Consider the following 19,754-nt stretch of genomic DNA (forward strand, 5'->3'; position numbering starts at 1 on the left):
CTGAGGAATTATCCTTGTTTGTTACTGTTTGCAATGAATGATTGAAGGAGTTGCGTATCTTCAGATCTATAGATTCCTGCTATGATATGACATGATATTGTATTTGAATCGTACTCATACACGCGTGTTTCAGAGCGTGACGAGGCAAGGGAGGGGAAGAAGGGAGGACAAAACAGCGATCTTCCTAGGCCCAGTGACATTGAGAATGCTCAAGTGCAGGGGAGAGGGAGGGAGGAAAGTGCAAGGAGAGGGGCGAGGTGGAACGTGCCTAGGAAGGGATAAAAACAACAACAACTGGTAGCGCAGCCAGCAGGGTGGCAAGTGCGAGGTTTAAAGCGCAGACAAGGGGTGTCTGATAAGTGCAGGTAAGGGCACTGTAGGGTTACAGATACAGACCCAAGTGCAAGGATTGCGTGCAAGGGTTGCCAGGAGGCAGTGCAGGTGTGCGGCTGGGTGGGCAGGGACCTTGGCCCGAAATCAGAGGGTAGCCAGGTGCACGGAGCCGAAGCAGACAGATCAGCAGGGGAGCGGAAGAGCAAAGGCAGAAGCAAAGAGGAAGGTCTTGAGGTGCTTCCGGAACCAGAGATGGTTCTCCTCAAGTTTCAGTGTGGCAGGCAGGCTGTTCCAGAGGGAGGCCCCAGCTGAGGAAGGAGATCTACCCCCAACTCGTTGCTTGGAGAAGCGACCGGCCCTGAGGGAGTTGGAGGTGGATGAGAAAAGAGCTCGAGTGGGAAGGTATTTACGGAGGGAGAGTTGAAGGTATTTTGGACCCAGGCCCCAGTAAGCCTTGTGGACAATGCAGAGGGACTTGAATTTAACCCTTGCAGCCACTGGGAGCAATGAAAAGATTTCAGGGCTGGAGAGATACGATCCCTGGGCTTCAGACCAAGGAAACGTCTTGCAGTCCTGTTCTGGATGAGTTGCAGAGGACAGAGAGAAGAAGCAGGCAGATTTAGAAAGAGGCTGTTGCAGTAGTCTAGCCTAGAGAGAATCAGAGCTCTAGATACAGTAAGCTTCTGGGGGAAGGAGAGGAAAGGAACAATGCCTCTGCAAATGTACAGTTGGTAGTTTGACTTCTTAGAGATGTCAGAGATGTGAGAAGAAAAGGAGAGTGTGGAGTCGAAGATGACCCCAAGGTTCTTAGCCTCAAAGGTGGGAGCAGGAAGAGGGCCAAGGGAGGCCGGCCAGAGAGTGGCAGGAAAGGAGGGTGCAGGTGTGCCGATGAGGAGAATCTCTGCCTAAATGGGATTAAGGCAGAGATCATTGGCGGCAGACCAGTCCTGGATGGCAGACAGACGGTCAGAGATGAGGGAGGGAAGCCTGAAAACAAGCAGAGTGTCATCCGCATAGCACTGAAAGTTGAAGCAGAGAGCTGCAATGCGGTGGGAAATGGGTGCCAGGTATTGGTTGAACAGCCAGGGAGAGAGGTTAGACCCGTGGGGAACACCACAAGTAGAGAATGAGATGGCGAAAAGGAAGGACCCAAGTTGGACCTGGGAGGGCCGATCAGAGTGGAAAGAGGTCATCCAGGCCAGGGCCTGATCAGTGATACCCGGCTTATCACGGAGACAGTTGAGCAGGATGGCATGGTTGACCGTGTCAAAGGCAGAAGAGAAATCGAGTAGGATGAGGACCCAAAAGGGATGTTAGAGTCATGGTTGGACAGCAGGTCTTCACAGGTGTTCAGGAGAGCAGTTTCCATGCTTCTGACAGCTCTGAAGCCAGGCTGATGGTCATGGAGACAACCAACAGAGTCGGTGTGAAGATTAAGCTGGGAGATGGTCAGCTTTTCCAAGAGTTTGCCCTGGAAAGGAGTGATAGAAACCTGCGAAGTTAGCCGGGCCGGAGGGGTCGGCTGTGGAATTTTTGAGAAGAGGGTGCACAAGAGAATGCTTCAGAGTGGAGGGGAAGATTCCACAGGTGATGGAATGGTTACAGAAGTCGGCCAGATTCAGAGCAAGGGTGTCAATGTGGTCCTTGATGGTTTTGGACGAACAGGGAAGAACCTGTTTTGACTGGAATCACACAATCTCCTGGGCTTGCGCCAATCTGGTTTCCAACCAAGCCACGGCACTGAATCGGCCTTACTGGACCTAAAGATTCAACAGGATGATATCAAAGATGCCAAGAAGCAAGCCCTCCTCTTGTTACTGGGCCTGTCTGCAGCCTTCGACCATGTATACATATTGAATAAATCAAAAAGGCAGCCTATGATCGAGCCAGCCAGGAGTCAACCTGGAATTAGTCAAATGTGTTATCCATTGCGCCACTGGACCGCTGCTACAGCGAGGAGTCAGCACTTTTGTAACGAAACAGAAGTTTCCTGCTTGAGACACAGTGAGAAACGTACTTCTCATTTTTACAAGGAGAGGTAGAAAAAAACGCTACAAGCCCACAATGAGCAGGTGAGCGAGCGTGTGCCATCATGAGAAACTTAGTTCTCATTTTTCCCAGAGGAGAGGTAGAAAAAACGCACTAACTACGAACAAACAATGTGCTTTTGTGTGCCATGCGTGACAAGGCTCATTTTTAAATACTTTCTAGAACAAAAAGGCAGCATGCGAACGAGCCAGCCAGGAGTCGAACCTGGAATCTTCTGCTCCGTAGGCAGACGCGTTATCCATTGCGCCACTGGCCCTCTGCTGCAGTGACTCTTGGAATCAGCACTTTTGTTACGACGCAGAGGCTCATCATGCGGATTGAGCCATCATGAGCAACTTAGTTCTCATTTTTATAAGGAGAGGTGGTTGAAAACACGCCTACGAACTGACAATGAGCAGGCGTGTGCCATGTGTTAGAGACATCATGAGAAATAACGTAGTTCCCATTTTTTCTCCCGAGTAGAGGTAGAAACACGCTGCAACAGTGACTACAAACACACAATGAGCTTTCGAGTGCCTTGCGTGAGAAGGCTCATTTTTAAATACAGAACAAAAAGGCAGCATTTGAACGAGCCAGCCAGGAGTCGAACCTGGAATCTTCTGCTCCGTAGGCAGACGCGTTATCCATTGCGCTACTGGCCCGCTGCTGCACTGTGTGCTGCATTCAGCACTTTTGTTACGAACCAGAGGCTCAGGTCGGGCTGCCTGAGACATCACGAGAAACTTTGTTCTCATTTTTACAGCGAGAGGTAGGAAAAACGCTACCAACACACAATAAGCAGGCGTGTGACATGTGTTAAAGAAGGCTCATTTTTAAATACTTTATTGAAAACAATACATACACACATCTGACAAAGAACACATTTGGCATCAGATACTGCCCGGATTGCAACTCTCTGCACGTATTTTCTGGCGAGATTTACGGACCAAGCATCTCATTTATTGTACGATAGCACTCACATTTTCATGCGCAAATAACAGATTTAGACTGTTTTCACTTTTTAGTATTGTACCATTTTATGTGCTCGGTGCTCTTCAGTGTTAAATCCGCGGGAGAGGATGATCTGTACCCAGATCAACCCCAAAAGTGCCATACAGATATGAAACAGATAAGGCCTGAGTGATAGGCGTGCCAAGGAGTACTCGACATGCATGCCACAGAAACGCGAAACATGCAACAAGTGAGAGACATAAAATGGGGTTTTTCACTTTAAGAAATAACATATAATATATTGAATACAATTTTTTGTTTACTTCTTAAAAGGTGTTTTATTGAGCTGCAGCCTTCCTCTTAGAGAGCAGGACTAAGAAGCCCGGCTGGAGCATTTCAGCACATTTTTATTTCCTTTTGGCGATCGCTGTGTCAGGGTGTTGGGTTGGGGCTCCAAGATTGCCGAACACCAGGCGAGCAGTCTATCATGGGGAACAGTTTAGTATACAACACCGGTGCGATGAAGGTACATGGCCTACTGTGCATTTTAAGCACCACCTATAAGCCGAAACCGTTGCATTGAAGTACAGGTAGGAGGGAGATGACATGTGAAGAGGGACACACGACTTGTTTTTTTTTGGGTTATTTATTTGTTAAATATTGTTGGTTGTTTATCGTCTAATTGACTGCCTTGGGCCATGCTTACCTCTTTGGCCATTCCCACCCACTCCTTGCCCCTCCCACCCAAAACTCAACCCCTGGTATCTATGTTGTTTCTAAGCAGTCTGCTGTGAGTTAATGGCTTAATTGCCGCTGTAAATGGCTACCGGTATAATAACAAAAATCTTACCCAATTCTACCTGACCTTAACTCACTACCCCACCCCCTCTATTCCCACCTCTCCCCTCTCACCCAATCTACCCTTATCCCCATCCTACTCTACCACCACTGACTATACCCCAAACCACTCTACACCTACCCCACTCTTCGCTACCCACAATATCCCACACCACTGTACACCTACCCTACCCACTGCCCCACCCCACTGTACCCCTATCCATCAAACCACTGTAGACTGGCAAGGTGACACGAGGTCCTTTGATCCCAATAGATTTCGCCCAGCCTTTCCATATCTTCATATCACTACCGAGTTAAGGTACGTGTTTGTTGAGTCTTCAACTTACCCCAGACCTACGCTAGTTGTTCAAGATCAGACAGGCAGTCAAAGTGAACAGGCACGCCTTTGACAGTGTCTCTTCGGATGTAGGTAGATGCACAAAGTATTCTATTCTGAGGTCCATGCATTCTGCCATGTAAGCGCCAAACAGCCCTTTCACAGGAAGACCCTTCAAAAAGTAAAGACTCCGCTTTCTGTATGTTGGCATGTAGCACGTAGCCCATCTTGGCAGATAGCGTACATCACATTGCATCTAGTGGTGGCCCTATGTTGTGATTCTTCACTTGCCAAATCATAGCAGTGCTAAAAGGTCATGGCCAAGAGGCCTCAGCGGCAGGGGATCTGCGTCCAGTGCAAATTGGCACATGCCAAAACGTCCTGAACAATGGAGAAGGCAAAGAAGTTTCATTAGTGGTGTAATGGGAGGATAAATCGTGTTCCAGATGTTGGGGACATCCCTCAGACCTGTTAAGGGCCTCCATCACACCACTGAGGAATTATCCTTGTTTGTTACTGTTTGCAATGAATGATTGAAGGAGTTGCGTATCTTCAGATCTATAGATTCCTGCTATGATATGACATGATATTGTATTTGAATCGTACTCATACACGCGTGTTTCAGAGCGTGAAGAGGCAAGGGAGGGGAAGAAGGGAGGACAAAACAGCGATCTTCCTAGGCCCAGTGACATTGAGAATGCTCAAGTGCAGGGGAGAGGGAGGGAGGAAAGTGCAAGGAGAGGGGCGAGGTGGAACGTGCCTAGGAAGGGATAAAAACAACAACAACTGGTAGCGCAGCCAGCAGGGTGGCAAGTGCGAGGTTTAAAGCGCAGACAAGGGGTGTCTGATAAGTGCAGGTAAGGGCACTGTAGGGTTACAGATACAGACCCAAGTGCAAGGATTGCGTGCAAGGGTTGCCAGGAGGCAGTGCAGGTGTGCGGCTGGGTGGGCAGGGACCTTGGCCCGAAATCAGAGGGTAGCCAGGTGCACGGAGCCGAAGCAGACAGATCAGCAGGGGAGCGGAAGAGCAAAGGCAGAAGCAAAGAGGAAGGTCTTGAGGTGCTTCCGGAACCAGAGATGGTTCTCCTCAAGTTTCAGTGTGGCAGGCAGGCTGTTCCAGAGGGAGGCCCCAGCTGAGGAAAGAGATCTACCCCCAACTCGTTGCTTGGAGAAGCGACCGGCCCTGAGGGAGTTGGAGGTGGATGAGAAAAGAGCTCGAGTGGGAAGGTATTTACGGAGGGAGAGTTGAAGGTATTTTGGACCCAGGCCCCAGTAAGCCTTGTGGACAATGCAGAGGGACTTGAATTTAACCCTTGCAGCCACTGGGAGCAATGAAAAGATTTCAGGGCTGGAGAGATACGATCCCTGGGCTTCAGACCAAGGAAACGTCTTGCAGTCCTGTTCTGGATGAGTTGCAGAGGACAGAGAGAAGACGCAGGCAGATTTAGAAAGAGGCTGTTGCAGTAGTCTAGCCTAGAGACAATCAGAGCTCTAGATACAGTAAGCTTCTGGGGGAAGGAGAGGAAAGGAACAATGCCTCTGCAAATGTACAGTTGGTAGTTTGACTTCTTAGAGATGTCAGAGATGTGAGAAGAAAAGGAGAGTGTGGAGTCGAAGATGACCCCAAGGTTCTTAGCCTCAAAGGTGGGAGCAGGAAGAGGGCCAAGGGAGGCCGGCCAGAGAGTGGCAGGAAAGGAGGGTGCAGGTGTGCCGATGAGGAGAATCTCTGCCTAAATGGGATTAAGGCAGAGATCATTGGCGGCAGACCAGTCCTGGATGGCAGACAGACGGTCAGAGATGAGGGAGGGAAGCCTGAAAACAAGCAGAGTGTCATCCGCATAGCACTGAAAGTTGAAGCAGAGAGCTGCAATGCGGTGGGAAATGGGTGCCAGGTATTGGTTGAACAGCCAGGGAGAGAGGTTAGACCCGTGGGGAACACCACAAGTAGAGAATGAGATGGCGAAAAGGAAGGACCCAAGTTGGACCTGGGAGGGCCGATCAGAGTGGAAAGAGGTCATCCAGGCCAGGGCCTGATCAGTGATACCCGGCTTATCACGGAGACAGTTGAGCAGGATGGCATGGTTGACCGTGTCAAAGGCAGAAGAGAAATCGAGTAGGATGAGGACCCAAAAGGGATGTTAGAGTCATGGTTGGACAGCAGGTCTTCACAGGTGTTCAGGAGAGCAGTTTCCATGCTTCTGACAGCTCTGAAGCCAGGCTGATGGTCATGGAGACAACCAACAGAGTCGGTGTGAAGATTAAGCTGGGAGATGGTCAGCTTTTCCAAGAGTTTGCCCTGGAAAGGAGTGATAGAAACCTGCGAAGTTAGCCGGGCCGGAGGGGTCGGCTGTGGAATTTTTGAGAAGAGGGTGCACAAGAGAATGCTTCAGAGTGGAGGGGAAGATTCCACAGGTGATGGAATGGTTACAGAAGTCGGCCAGATTCAGAGCAAGGGTGTCAATGTGGTCCTTGATGGTTTTGGACGAACAGGGAAGAACCTGTTTTGACTGGAATCACACAATCTCCTGGGCTTGCGCCAATCTGGTTTCCAACCAAGCCACGGCACTGAATCGGCCTTATTGGACCTAAAGATTCAACAGGATGATATCAAAGATGCCAAGAAGCAAGCCCTCCTCTTGTTACTGGGCCTGTCTGCAGCCTTCGACCATGTATACATATTGAATAAATCAAAAAGGCAGCCTATGATCGAGCCAGCCAGGAGTCAACCTGGAATTAGTCAAATGTGTTATCCATTGCGCCACTGGACCGCTGCTACAGCGTGAGCAGGAGTCAGCACTTTTGTAACGAAACAGAAGTTTCCTGCTTGAGACACAGTGAGAAACGTACTTCTCATTTTACAAGGAGAGGTAGAAAAAAACGCTACAAGCCCACAATGAGCAGGTGAGCGAGCGTGTGCCATCATGAGAAACTTAGTTCTCATTTTTCCCAGAGGAGAGGTAGAAAAAACGCACTAACTACGAACAAACAATGTGCTTTTGTGTGCCATGCGTGACAAGGCTCATTTTTAAATACTTTCTAGAACAAAAAGGCAGCATGCGAACGAGCCCGCCAGGAGTCGAACCTGGAATCTTCTGCTCCGTAGGCAGACGCGTTATCCATTGCGCCACTGGCCCTCTGCTGCAGTTATTCTTGGAATCAGCACTTTTGTTACGACGCAGAGGCTCATCATGCGGATTGAGCCATCATGAGCAACTTAGTTCTCATTTTTATAAGGAGAGGTGGTTGAAAACACGCCTACGAACTGACAATGAGCAGGCGTGTGCCATGTGTTAGAGACATCATGAGAAATAACGTAGTTCCCATTTTTTCTCCCGAGTAGAGGTAGAAACACGCTGCAACAGTGACTACAAACACACAATGAGCTTCGAGTGCCTTGCGTGAGAAGGCTCATTTTTAAATACAGAACAAAAAGGCAGCATTTGAACGAGCCAGCCAGGAGTCGAACCTGGAATCTTCTGCTCCGTAGGCAGACGCGTTATCCATTGCGCCACTGGCCCGCTGCTGCACTGTGAGCTGCATTCAGCACTTTTGTTACGAACCAGAGGCTCAGGTCGGGCTGCCTGAGACATCACGAGAAACTTTGTTCTCATTTTTACAGCGAGAGGTAGGAAAAACGCTACCAACACACAATAAGCAGGCGTGTGACATGTGTTAAAGAAGGCTCATTTTTAAATACTTTATTGAAAACAATACATACAAACATCTGACAAAGAACGCATTTGGCATCAGATACTGCCCGGATTGCAACTCTCTGCACGTATTTTCTGGCGAGTTCTACGGACCAAGCATCTCATTTATTGTACGATAGCACTCACATTTTCATGCGCAAATAACAGATTTAGAATGTTTTCACTTTTTAGTATTGTACCATTTTATGTGCTCGGTGCTCTTCAGTGTTAAATCCGCGGAGAGGATGATCTGTACCCAGATCAACCCCAAAAGTGCCATACAGATATGAAACAGATAAGGCCTGAGTGATAGGCGTGCCAAGGAGTACTCGACGTGCATGCCACAGAAACGCGAAACATGCAATAAGTGAGAGACATAAAATGGGGTTTTTCACTTTAAGAAATAACATATAATATATTGAATACAATTTTTTGTTTACTTCTTAAAAGGTGTTTTATTGAGCTGCAGCCTTCCTCTTAGAGAGCAGGACTAAGAAGCCCGGCTGGAGCATTTCAGCACATTTTTATTTCCTTTTGGCGATCGCTGTGTCAGGGTGTTGGGTTGGGGCTCCAAGATTGCCGAACACCAGGCGAGCAGTCTATCATGGGGAACAGTTTAGTATACAACACCGGTGCGATGAAGGCACATGGCCTACTCTGCATTTTAAGCACCACCTATAAGCCGAAACCGTTGCATTGAAGTACAGGTAGGAGGGAGATGACATGTGAAGAGGGACACACGACTTGTTTTTTTTTGGGTTATTTATTTGTTAAATATTGTTGGTTGTTTATCGTCTAATTGACTGCCTTGGGCCATGCTTACCTCTTTGGCCATTCCCACCCACTCCTTGCCCCTCCCACCCAAAACTCAACCCCTGGTATCTATGTTGTTTCTAAGCAGTCTGCTGTGAGTTAATGGCTTAATTGCCGCTGTAAATGGCTACCGGTATAATAACAAAAATCTTACCCAATTCTACCTGTCCTTAACTCACTACCCCACCCCCTCTATTCCCACCTCTCCCCTCTCACCCAATCTACCCTTATCCCCACCCTACTCTACCACCACTGACTATACCCCAAACCACTCTACACCTACCCCACTCTTCGCTACCCACAATATCCCACACCACTGTACACCTACCCTACCCACTGCCCCACCCCACTGTACCCCTATCCATCAAACCACTGTAGACTGGCAAGGTGACACGAGGTCCTTTGATCCCAATAGATTTCGCCCAGCCTTTCCATATCTTCAGATCACTACCGAGTTAAGGTACGTGTTTGTTGAGTCATCAACTTACCCCAGACCTACGCTAGTTGTTCAAGATCAGACAGGCAGTCAAAGTGAACAGGCACGCCTTTGACAGTGTCTCTTCGGATGTAGGTAGATGCACAAAGTATTCTATTCTGAGGTCCATGCATTCTGCCATGTAAGCGCCAAACAGCCCTTTCACGGGAAGACCCTTCAAAAAGTAAAGACTCCGCTTTCTGTATGTTGGCATGTAGCACGTAGCCCATCTTGGCAGATAGCGTACATCACATTGCATCTAGTGGTGGCCCCATGTTGTGATTCTTCACTTGCCAAATCATAGCAGTGCTAAAAGGTCATGGCCAAGAGGCCTCAGCGGCAGGGGATCTGCGTCCAGTGCAAATTGGCACATGCCAAAACGTCCTGAACAATGGAGAAGGCAAAGAAGTTTCATTAGTGGTGTAATGGGAGGATAAATCGTGTTCCAGATGTTGGGGACATCCCTCAGACCTGTTAAGGGCCTCCATCACACCACTGAGGAATCATCCTTGTTTGTTACTGTTTGCAATGAATGATTGAAGGAGTTGCGTATCTTCAGATCTATAGATTCCTGCTATGATATGACATGATATTGTATTTGAATCGTACTCATACACGCGTGTTTCAGAGCGTGACGAGGCAAGGGAGGGGAAGAAGGGAGGACAAAACAGCGATCTTCCTAGGCCCAGTGACATTGAGAATGCTCAAGTGCAGGGTAGAGGGAGGGAGGAAAGTGCAAGGAGAGGGGCGAGGTGGAACGTGCCGAGGAAGGGATAAAAACAACAACAACTGGTAGCGCAGCCAGCAGGGTGGCAAGTGCGAGGTTTAAAGCGCAGACAAGGGGTGTCTGATAAGTGCAGGTAAGGGCACTGTAGGGTTACAGATACAGACCCAAGTGCAAGGATTGCGTGCAAGGGTTGCCAGGAGGCAGTGCAGGTGTGCGGCTGGGTGGGCAGGGACCTTGGCCCGAAATCAGAGGGTAGCCAGGTGCACGGAGCCGAAGCAGACAGATCAGCAGGGGAGCGGAAGAGCAAAGGCAGAAGCAAAGAGGAAGGTCTTGAGGTGCTTCCGGAACCAGAGATGGTTCTCCTCAAGTTTCAGTGTGGCAGGCAGGCTGTTCCAGAGGGAGGCCCCAGCTGAGGAAAGAGATCTACCCCCAACTCGTTGCTTGGAGAAGCGACCGGCCCTGAGGGAGTTGGAGGTGGAGGAGAAAAGAGCTCGAGTGGGAAGGTATTTACGGAGGGAGAGTTGAAGGTATTTTGGACCCAGGCCCCAGTAAGCCTTGTGGACAATGCAGAGGGACTTGAATTTAACCCTTGCAGCCACTGGGAGCAATGAAAAGATTTCAGGGCTGGAGAGATACGATCCCTGGGCTTCAGACCAAGGAAAAGTCTTGCAGTCCTGTTCTGGATGAGTTGCAGAGGACAGAGAGAAGAAGCAGGCAGATTTAGAAAGAGGCTGTTGCAGTAGTCTAGCCTAGAGAGAATCAGAGCTCTAGATACAGTAAGCTTCTGGGGGAAGGAGAGGAAAGGAACAATACCTCTGCAAATGTACAGTTGGTAGTTTGACTTCTTAGAGATGTCAGAGATGTGAGAAGAAAAGGAGAGTGTGGAGTCGAAGATGACCCCAAGGTTCTTAGCCTCAAAGGTGGGAGCAGGAAGAGGGCCAAGGGAGGCCGGCCAGAGAGTGGCAGGAAAGGAGGGTGCAGGTGTGCCGATGAGGAGAATCTCTGCCTAAATGGGATTAAGGCAGAGATCATTGGCGGCAGACCAGTCCTGGATGGCAGACAGACGGTCAGAGATGAGGGAGGGAAGCCTGAAAACAAGCAGAGTGTCATCCGCATAGCACTGAAAGTTGAAGCAGAGAGCTGCAATGCGGTGGGAAATGGGTGCCAGGTATTGGTTGAACAGCCAGGGAGAGAGGTTAGACCCGTGGGGAACACCACAAGTAGAGAATGAGATGGCGAAAAGGAAGGACCCAAGTTGGACCTGGGAGGGCCGATCAGAGTGGAAAGAGGTCATCCAGGCCAGGGCCTGATCAGTGATACCCGGCTTATCACGGAGACAGTTGAGCAGGATGGCATGGTTGACCGTGTCAAAGGCAGAAGAGAAATCGAGTAGGATGAGGACCCAAAAGGGATGTTAGAGTCATGGTTGGACAGCAGGTCTTCACAGGTGTTCAGGAGAGCAGTTTCCATGCTTCTGACAGCTCTGAAGCCAGGCTGATGGTCATGGAGACAACCAACAGAGTCGGTGTGAAGATTAAGCTGGGAGATGGTCAGCTTTTCCAAGAGTTTGCCCTGGAAAGGAGTGATAGAAACCTGCGAAGTTAGCCGGGCCGGAGGGGTCGGCTGTGGAATTTTTGAGAAGAGGGTGCACAAGAGAATGCTTCAGAGTGGAGGGGAAGATTCCACAGGTGATGGAATGGTTACAGAAGTCGGCCAGATTCAGAGCAAGGGTGTCAATGTGGTCCTTGATGGTTTTGGACGAACAGGGAAGAACCTGTTTTGACTGGAATCACACAATCTCCTGGGCTTGCGCCAATCTGGTTTCCAACCAAGCCACGGCACTGAATCGGCCTTATTGGACCTAAAGATTCAACAGGATGATATCAAAGATGCCAAGAAGCAAGCCCTCCTCTTGTTACTGGGCCTGTCTGCAGCCTTCGACCATGTATACATATTGAATAAATCAAAAAGGCAGCCTATGATCGAGCCAGCCAGGAGTCAACCTGGAATTAGTCAAATGTGTTATCCATTGCGCCACTGGACCGCTGCTACAGCGTGAGCAGGAGTCAGCACTTTTGTAACGAAACAGAAGTTTCCTGCTTGAGACACAGTGAGAAACGTACTTCTCATTTTTACAAGGAGAGGTAGAAAAAAACGCTACAAGCCCACAATGAGCAGGTGAGCGAGCGTGTGCCATCATGAGAAACTTAGTTCTCATTTTTCCCAGAGGAGAGGTAGAAAAAACGCACTAACTACGAACAAACAATGTGCTTTTGTGTGCCATGCGTGACAAGGCTCATTTTTAAATACTTTCTAGAACAAAAAGGCAGCATGCGAACGAGCCCGCCAGGAGTCGAACCTGGAATCTTCTGCTCCGTAGGCAGACGCGTTATCCATTGCGCCACTGGCCCTCTGCTGCAGTTACTCTTGGAATCAGCACTTTTGTTACGACGCAGAGGCTCATCATGCGGATTGAGCCATCATGAGCAACTTAGTTCTCATTTTTATAAGGAGAGGTGGTTGAAAACACGCCTACGAACTGACAATGAGCAGGCGTGTGCCATGTGTTAGAGACATCATGAGAAATAACGTAGTTCCCATTTTTTCTCCCGAGTAGAGGTAGAAACACGCTGCAACAGTGACTACAAACACACAATGAGCTTCGAGTGCCTTGCGTGAGAAGGCTCATTTTTAAATACAGAACAAAAAGGCAGCATTTGAACGAGCCAGCCAGGAGTCGAACCTGGAATCTTCTGCTCCGTAGGCAGACGCGTTATCCATTGCGCCACTGGCCCGCTGCTGCACTGTGAGCTGCATTCAGCACTTTTGTTACGAACCAGAGGCTCAGGTCGGGCTGCCTGAGACATCACGAGAAACTTTGTTCTCATTTTTACAGCGAGAGGTAGGAAAAACGCTACCAACACACAATAAGCAGGCGTGTGACATGTGTTAAAGAAGGCTCATTTTTAAATACTTTATTGAAAACAATACATACAAACATCTGACAAAGAACGCATTTGGCATCAGATACTGCCCGGATTGCAACTCTCTGCACGTATTTTCTGGCGAGTTCTACGGACCAAGCATCTCATTTATTGTACGATAGCACTCACATTTTCATGCGCAAATAACAGATTTAGAATGTTTTCACTTTTTAGTATTGTACCATTTTATGTGCTCGGTGCTCTTCAGTGTTAAATCCGCGGAGAGGATGATCTGTACCCAGATCAACCCCAAAAGTGCCATACAGATATGAAACAGATAAGGCCTGAGTGATAGGCGTGCCAAGGAGTACTCGACGTGCATGCCACAGAAACGCGAAACATGCAATAAGTGAGAGACATAAAATGGGGTTTTTCACTTTAAGAAATAACATATAATATATTGAATACAATTTTTTGTTTACTTCTTAAAAGGTGTTTTATTGAGCTGCAGCCTTCCTCTTAGAGAGCAGGACTAAGAAGCCCGGCTGGAGCATTTCAGCACATTTTTATTTCCTTTTGGCGATCGCTGTGTCAGGGTGTTGGGTTGGGGCTCCAAGATTGCCGAACACCAGGCGAGCAGTCTATCATGGGGAACAGTTTAGTATACAACACCGGTGCGATGAAGGCACATGGCCTACTCTGCATTTTAAGCACCACCTATAAGCCGAAACCGTTGCATTGAAGTACAGGTAGGAGGGAGATGACATGTGAAGAGGGACACACGACTTGTTTTTTTTTGGGTTATTTATTTGTTAAATATTGTTGGTTGTTTATCGTCTAATTGACTGCCTTGGGCCATGCTTACCTCTTTGGCCATTCCCACCCACTCCTTGCCCCTCCCACCCAAAACTCAACCCCTGGTATCTATGTTGTTTCTAAGCAGTCTGCTGTGAGTTAATGGCTTAATTGCCGCTGTAAATGGCTACCGGTATAATAACAAAAATCTTACCCAATTCTACCTGTCCTTAACTCACTACCCCACCCCCTCTATTCCCACCTCTCCCCTCTCACCCAATCTACCCTTATCCCCACCCTACTCTACCACCACTGACTATACCCCAAACCACTCTACACCTACCCCACTCTTCGCTACCCACAATATCCCACACCACTGTACACCTACCCTACCCACTGCCCCACCCCACTGTACCCCTATCCATCAAACCACTGTAGACTGGCAAGGTGACACGAGGTCCTTTGATCCCAATAGATTTCGCCCAGCCTTTCCATATCTTCAGATCACTACCGAGTTAAGGTACGTGTTTGTTGAGTCATCAACTTACCCCAGACCTACGCTAGTTGTTCAAGATCAGACAGGCAGTCAAAGTGAACAGGCACGCCTTTGACAGTGTCTCTTCGGATGTAGGTAGATGCACAAAGTATTCTATTCTGAGGTCCATGCATTCTGCCATGTAAGCGCCAAACAGCCCTTTCACGGGAAGACCCTTCAAAAAGTAAAGACTCCGCTTTCTGTATGTTGGCATGTAGCACGTAGCCCATCTTGGCAGATAGCGTACATCACATTGCATCTAGTGGTGGCCCCATGTTGTGATTCTTCACTTGCCAAATCATAGCAGTGCTAAAAGGTCATGGCCAAGAGGCCTCTGCGGCAGGGGATCTGCGTCCAGTGCAAATTGGCACATGCCAAAACGTCCTGAACAATGGAGAAGGCAAAGAAGTTTCATTAGTGGTGTAATGGGAGGATAAATCGTGTTCCAGATGTTGGGGACATCCCTCAGACCTGTTAAGGGCCTCCATCACACCACTGAGGAATCATCCTTGTTTGTTACTGTTTGCAATGAATGATTGAAGGAGTTGCGTATCTTCAGATCTATAGATTCCTGCTATGATATGACATGATATTGTATTTGAATCGTACTCATACACGCGTGTTTCAGAGCGTGACGAGGCAAGGGAGGGGAAGAAGGGAGGACAAAACAGCGATCTTCCTAGGCCCAGTGACATTGAGAATGCTCAAGTGCAGGGTAGAGGGAGGGAGGAAAGTGCAAGGAGAGGGGCGAGGTGGAACGTGCCGAGGAAGGGATAAAAACAACAACTGGTAGCGCAGCCAGCAGGGTGGCAAGTGCGAGGTTTAAAGCGCAGACAAGGGGTGTCTGATAAGTGCAGGTAAGGGCACTGTAGGGTTACAGATACAGACCCAAGTGCAAGGATTGCGTGCAAGGGTTGCCAGGAGGCAGTGCAGGTGTGCGGCTGGGTGGGCAGGGACCTTGGCCCGAAATCAGAGGGTAGCCAGGTGCACGGAGCCGAAGCAGACAGATCAGCAGGGGAGCGGAAGAGCAAAGGCAGAAGCAAAGAGGAAGGTCTTGAGGTGCTTCCGGAACCAGAGATGGTTCTCCTCAAGTTTCAGTGTGGCAGGCAGGCTGTTCCAGAGGGAGGCCCCAGCTGAGGAAAGAGATCTACCCCCAACTCGTTGCTTGGAGAAGCGACCGGCCCTGAGGGAGTTGGAGGTGGAGGAGAAAAGAGCTCGAGTGGGAAGGTATTTACGGAGGGAGAGTTGAAGGTATTTTGGACCCAGGCCCCAGTAAGCCTTGTGGACAATGCAGAGGGACTTGAATTTAACCCTTGCAGCCACTGGGAGCAATGAAAAGATTTCAGGGCTGGAGAGATACGATCCCTGGGCTTCAGACCAAGGAAACGTCTTGCAGTCCTGTTCTGGATGAGTTGCAGAGGACAGAGAGAAGAAGCAGGCAGATTTAGAAAGAGGCTGTTGCAGTAGTCTAGCCTAGAGAGAATCAGAGCTCTAGATACAGTAAGCTTCCGGGGGAAGGAGAGGAAAGGAACAATACCTCTGCAAATGTACAGTTGGTAGTTTGACTTCTTAGAGATGTCAGAGATGTGAGAAGAAAAGGAGAGTGTGGAGTCGAAGATGACCCCAAGGTTCTTAGCCTCAAAGGTGGGAGCAGGAAGAGGGCCAAGGGAGGCCGGCCAGAGAGTGGCAGGAAAGGAGGGTGCAGGTGTGCCGATGAGGAGAATCTCTGCCTAAATGGGATTAAGGCAGAGATCATTGGCGGCAGACCAGTCCTGGATGGCAGACAGACGGTCAGAGATGAGGGAGGGAAGCCTGAAAACAAGCAGAGTGTCATCCGCATAGCACTGAAAGTTGAAGCAGAGAGCTGCAATGCGGTGGGAAATGGGTGCCAGGTATTGGTTGAACAGCCAGGGAGAGAGGTTAGACCCGTGGGGAACACCACAAGTAGAGAATGAGATGGCGAAAAGGAAGGACCCAAGTTGGACCTGGGAGGGCCGATCAGAGTGGAAAGAGGTCATCCAGGCCAGGGCCTGATCAGTGATACCCGGCTTATCACGGAGACAGTTGAGCAGGATGGCATGGTTGACCGTGTCAAAGGCAGAAGAGAAATCGAGTAGGATGAGGACCCAAAAGGGATGTTAGAGTCATGGTTGGACAGCAGGTCTTCACAGGTGTTCAGGAGAGCAGTTTCCATGCTTCTGACAGCTCTGAAGCCAGGCTGATGGTCATGGAGACAACCAACAGAGTCGGTGTGAAGATTAAGCTGGGAGATGGTCAGCTTTTCCAAGAGTTTGCCCTGGAAAGGAGTGATAGAAACCTGCGAAGTTAGCCGGGCCGGAGGGGTCGGCTGTGGAATTTTTGAGAAGAGGGTGCACAAGAGAATGCTTCAGAGTGGAGGGGAAGATTCCACAGGTGATGGAATGGTTACAGAAGTCGGCCAGATTCAGAGCAAGGGTGTCAATGTGGTCCTTGATGGTTTTGGACGAACAGGGAAGAACCTGTTTTGACTGGAATCACACAATCTCCTGGGCTTGCGCCAATCTGGTTTCCAACCAAGCCACGGCACTGAATCGGCCTTACTGGACCTAAAGATTCAACAGGTTGATATCAAAGATGCCAAGAAGCAAGCCCTCCTCTTGTTACTGGGCCTGTCTGCAGCCTTCGACCATGTATACATATTGAATAAATCAAAAAGGCAGCCTATGATCGAGCCAGCCAGGAGTCAACCTGGAATTAGTCAAATGTGTTATCCATTGCGCCACTGGACCGCTGCTACAGCGTGAGCAGGAGTCAGCACTTTTGTAACGAAACAGAAGTTTCCTGCTTGAGACACAGTGAGAAACGTACTTCTCATTTTTACAAGGAGAGGTAGAAAAAAACGCTACAAGCCCACAATGAGCAGGTGAGCGAGCGTGTGCCATCATGAGAAACTTAGTTCTCATTTTTCCCAGAGGAGAGGTAGAAAAAACGCACTAACTACGAACAAACAATGTGCTTTTGTGTGCCATGCGTGGCAAGGCTCATTTTTAAATACTTTCTAGAACAAAAAGGCAGCATGCAAACGAGCCAGCCAGGAGTCGAAACTGGAATCTTCTGCTGCGTAGGCAGACGCGTTATCCATTGCGCCACTGGCCCTCTGCTGCAGTGACTCTTGGAATCAGCACTTTTGTTACGACGCAGAGGCTCATCATGCGGATTGAGCCATCATGAGCAACTTAGTTCTCATTTTTATAAGGAGAGGTGGTTGAAAACACGCCTACGAACTGACAATGAGCAGGCGTGTGCCATGTGTTAGAGACATCATGAGAAATAACGTAGTTCCCATTTTTTCTCCCGAGTAGAGGTAGAAACACGCTGCAACAGTGACTACAAACACACAATGAGCTTTCGAGTGCCTTGCGTGAGAAGGCTCATTTTTAAATACAGAACAAAAAGGCAGCATTTGAACGAGCCAGCCAGGAGTCGAACCTGGAATCTTCTGCTCCGTAGGCAGACACGTTATCCATTGCGCCACTGGCCCGCTGCTGCACTGTCCGCTGCATTCAGCACTTTTGTTACGAACCAGAGGCTCAGGTCGGGCTGCCTGAGACATCACGAGAAACTTTGTTCTCATTTTTACAGCGAGAGGTAGGAAAAACGCTACCAACACACAATAAGCAGGCGTGTGACATGTGTTAAAGAAGGCTCATTTTTAAATACTTTATTGAAAACAATACATACACACATCTGACAAAGAACACATTTGGCATCAGATACTGCCCGGATTGCAACTGTCTGCACGTATTTTCTGGCGAGTTTTACGGACCAAGCATCTCATTTATTGTACTATAGCACTCACATTTTCATGCGCAAATAACAGATTTAGACTGTTTTCACTTTTTAGTATTGTACCATTTTATGTGCTCGGTGCTCTTCAGTGTTAAATCCGCGGGAGAGGATGATCTGTACCCAGATCAACCCCAAAAGTGCCATACAGATATGAAACAGATAAGGCCTGAGTGATAGGCGTGCCAAGGAGTACTCGACGTGCATGCCACAGAAACGCGAAACATGCAACAAGTGAGAGACATAAAATGGGGTTTTTCACTTTAAGAAATAACATATAATATATTGAATACAATTTTTTGTTTACTTCTTAAAAGGTGTTTTATTGAGCTGCAGCCTTCCTCTTAGAGAGCAGGACTAAGAAGCCCGGCTGGAGCATTTCAGCACATTTTTATTTCCTTTTGGCGATCGCTGTGTCAGGGTGTTGGGTTGGGGCTCCAAGATTGCCGAACACCAGGCGAGCAGTCTATCATGGGGAACAGTTTAGTATACAACACCGGTGCAATGAAGGTACATGGCCTACTGTGCATTTTAAGCACCACCTATAAGCCGAAACCGTTGCATTGAAGTACAGGTAGGAGGGAGATGACATGTGAAGAGGGACACACGACTTGTTTTTTTTTGGGTTATTTATTTGTTAAATATTGTTGGTTGTTTATTGTCTAATTGACTGCCTTGGGCCATGCTTACCTCTTTGGCCATTCCCACCCACTCCTTGCCCCTCCCACCCAAAACTCAACCCCTGGTATCTATGTTGTTTCTAAGCAGTCTGCTGTGAGTTAATGGCTTAATTGCCGCTGTAAATGGCTACCGGTATAATAACAAAAATCTTACCCAATTCTACCTGACCTTAACTCACTACCCCACCCCCTCTATTCCCACCTCTCCCCTCTCACCCAATCTACCCTTATCCCCACCCTACTCTACCACCACTGACTATACCCCAAACCACTCTACACCTACCCCACTCTTCGCTACCCACAATATCCCACACCACTGTACACCTACCCTACCCACTGCCCCACCCCACTGTACCCCTATCCATCAAACCACTGTAGACTGGCAAGGTGACACGAGGTCCTTTGATCCCAATAGATTTCGCCCAGCCTTTCCATATCTTCATATCACTACCGAGTTAAGGTACGTGTTTGTTGAGTCTTCAACTTACCCCAGACCTACGCTAGTTGTTCAAGATCAGACAGGCAGTCAAAGTGAACAGGCGCCCCTTTGACAGTGTCTCTTCAGATGTAGGTAGATGCACAAAGTATTCTATTCTGAGGTCCATGCATTCTGCCATGTAAGCGCCAAACAGCCCTTTCACAGGAAGACCCTTCAAAAAGTAAAGACTCCGCTTTCTGTATGTTGGCATGTAGCACGTAGCCCATCTTGGCAGATAGCGTACATCACATTGCATCTAGTGGTGGCCCTATGTTGTGATTCTTCACTTGCCAAATCATAGCAGTGCTAAAAGGTCATGGCCAAGAG

The 19,754-nt window shown here is 48.6% G+C and overlaps 7 non-coding genes across 7 annotated transcripts; all 7 read right to left on the bottom strand.

Moving 5' to 3' along the window:
* Window positions 1–2,565: 2,565 nt before the first annotated feature.
* TRNAR-ACG (transfer RNA arginine (anticodon ACG)) lies at window positions 2,566–2,638 on the bottom strand. The gene has a single exon. It is a non-coding gene; the product is annotated as a tRNA-Arg (tRNA).
* Window positions 2,639–2,950: 312 nt separating this feature from the next.
* On the bottom strand, window positions 2,951–3,023 carry TRNAR-ACG (transfer RNA arginine (anticodon ACG)). Its single transcript has one exon. It is a non-coding gene; the product is annotated as a tRNA-Arg (tRNA).
* Window positions 3,024–7,547: 4,524 nt separating this feature from the next.
* On the bottom strand, window positions 7,548–7,620 carry TRNAR-ACG (transfer RNA arginine (anticodon ACG)). Its single transcript has one exon. It is a non-coding gene; the product is annotated as a tRNA-Arg (tRNA).
* A 311-nt stretch (window positions 7,621–7,931) lies between these two features.
* On the bottom strand, window positions 7,932–8,004 carry TRNAR-ACG (transfer RNA arginine (anticodon ACG)). Its single transcript has one exon. It is a non-coding gene; the product is annotated as a tRNA-Arg (tRNA).
* Window positions 8,005–12,528: 4,524 nt separating this feature from the next.
* Window positions 12,529–12,601, bottom strand: TRNAR-ACG (transfer RNA arginine (anticodon ACG)). Its single transcript has one exon. It is a non-coding gene; the product is annotated as a tRNA-Arg (tRNA).
* A 311-nt stretch (window positions 12,602–12,912) lies between these two features.
* Window positions 12,913–12,985, bottom strand: TRNAR-ACG (transfer RNA arginine (anticodon ACG)). The gene has a single exon. It is a non-coding gene; the product is annotated as a tRNA-Arg (tRNA).
* Window positions 12,986–17,891: 4,906 nt separating this feature from the next.
* On the bottom strand, window positions 17,892–17,964 carry TRNAR-ACG (transfer RNA arginine (anticodon ACG)). Its single transcript has one exon. It is a non-coding gene; the product is annotated as a tRNA-Arg (tRNA).
* Window positions 17,965–19,754: the final 1,790 nt, after the last annotated feature.

Source organism: Ambystoma mexicanum, chromosome 13 (genome assembly GCF_040938575.1).
Source record: "Ambystoma mexicanum isolate Mex_15411 chromosome 13, UKY_AmexF1_1, whole genome shotgun sequence".
Classification (NCBI taxonomy): Eukaryota; Metazoa; Chordata; class Amphibia; order Caudata; family Ambystomatidae; genus Ambystoma; species Ambystoma mexicanum.